The sequence below is a fragment of the Octodon degus genome, unplaced genomic scaffold (assembly GCF_000260255.1).
Source record: "Octodon degus isolate 3935 unplaced genomic scaffold, OctDeg1.0 scaffold00063, whole genome shotgun sequence".
Classification (NCBI taxonomy): domain Eukaryota; kingdom Metazoa; phylum Chordata; class Mammalia; order Rodentia; family Octodontidae; genus Octodon; species Octodon degus.
In genome coordinates this window covers 10,380,401-10,382,404 of record NW_004524639.1, presented here as the reverse complement: position 1 = coordinate 10,382,404, position 2,004 = coordinate 10,380,401, and positions in this window count along the sequence as shown.

The following is a 2,004-nucleotide window of genomic DNA, read 5'->3' as shown; positions in this document are numbered from 1 at the left end:
GTGCCCATGTATTTATGTATCTTTGGTAATTGCTCTTCGTCTTTAATTCCCCTAGTATGTGATATAAAATATATTGACTTTATATCACAATAATTATTTCTAATTTTGCATCATATTGTTTAAGCTATGTATACCAAGGAGGAGAGTAAATATCACTGAACTATATTACCTTATCATCCAGGCAATGGTTTAGTGTATTTTTGAGGTGATGGTTTAGCACATTTTTAAAAGAAACAAGACAGCCATATCATTTTCACTGGAAATATAATTTTGTTCTTGTTTGTAAATCTGAATATTTATAACTTCTCTTAATTTACATGTTGCTATTATTTCTTCAAAGGTGAAAATGTGGGGCTGGCCAGATAGCTCAGCAGACTAAAGCACCTGCTTAGGCTGGGGCAGGGACCATGGTTTGATCCCCAGAAAGCCATGCCAGCCCCACGCCTGGGGCACGCTGAGACAGTGTTTGAGACTGAGTGTGGTGGCCCATGCCTATAATCCCAGTACTTGGGGAGCTGAACACAGGTGAATCACCATGAGTAGATCTATGTAGTAAAACCCTGTAGATCCTGTACTAAAATACAAAGAATTAAAAAATAAAAAATATCCAAAGGTGAAAATGTGATCATATTAGAGGATGGAGGTGATTAGCTCATTAGAAAAAAATCTTAATGACTAAGGTTACTATCCTATAAAAGAAAAATTAGAGACAAATTCTCTCTATCTCTCTCTTCCTCTCCCTCTCCCTCTGCCTTTCCTTCTGTTATTAGATTTCATTTCTTTATTTCAGAGAAAGATCTACAGGGTTTTCAGGGTCTCACTACTAGATCTGACTCATAGTGATCTTCCCATTTACAGCCTCCCAAGAGCTGCGATTTCAGGTGTGCACCACCACACAGAGTCTCAATTGCTGTCTCAGTGTACCCTGGGGACGGGCCTGGCATGGCTTGCCTGGCGATCGAACTCCCGGCCCCTGCATCTGCTTGCAGGTACTTCAATCCACTGAGCTATTTTGCTGGCCCTTATGTCATTATATTTCTCCTACAATACTGGGAATAAAATTCATGACCTTCACAATGAGCTACATTTCCTTTCCACCTTTTTTTAAACTAAGCATCAATCGTAGCTAATTTCCCCTGGCTGGTCTAGAACCTGTTATCTTTTTACATCAACCACCCATATTTCTGGATTTATAGGGAGACACCATCAGAGCTTTTGTCTGCTCTTATGTGAGAATAAAGAAAGAAATCATCATCTATAAAAAAGTGAACCCTCATCAAATACTGGATGATGACTAGTGCTTTGATTTCCCCTGCTGTCAATAATGTCATGGATAAAATTTTCTTGTTTATAAGATACCCATCCAACATAATAACATAATATAGGATACCATAACATGACTTGGAGATTAAACATATCTTGAGGAGATTTGTGTGAGTACTAAATTGACAACTGTAGACTTGCAATATCAACTTGCAATTGACTTTGGGTCAATTTAAGAGGCCTTGGTGTAGGAAGCGTAATCATTATTTATGGATATTTTTATACTATGTTTATGAATAAGAATAGAATTTGAATTAGAGGGCTCTGTAGATTTTCTTTTTTGTTGTAGGTAGATTTTTTTTTCCTTTTTTTGTGCAGGGTCTCACTGCACAGCCCGGACTTGCAGTGATCCTCCTGATTTCTGCCTCCCTTGTTCTGGGATTACAGGAGTGCACCACCTTACCCAGATACCATCTACGGCTCAGCGCACCTGGGGGCAGGGCCGGTGTGGCATGCGGAGCCAGAAATCGAAATCTGGCCACTGTGCTTAAGCAAGTGCTTAGTTCACTGAGCTACATCACCTGCCCTTGTAGGTAACTATTGTTTAATCTGTTGCAGACCTAAATGAAGCATAAGGCGCGGCCTCACGCACACACAAATTACTTTCCTCCTGTTTGCAACTTAACCCAAAACATTTTATATAATCTACTGTGGTCCTCAAACTGTGATTTACAACAGCAG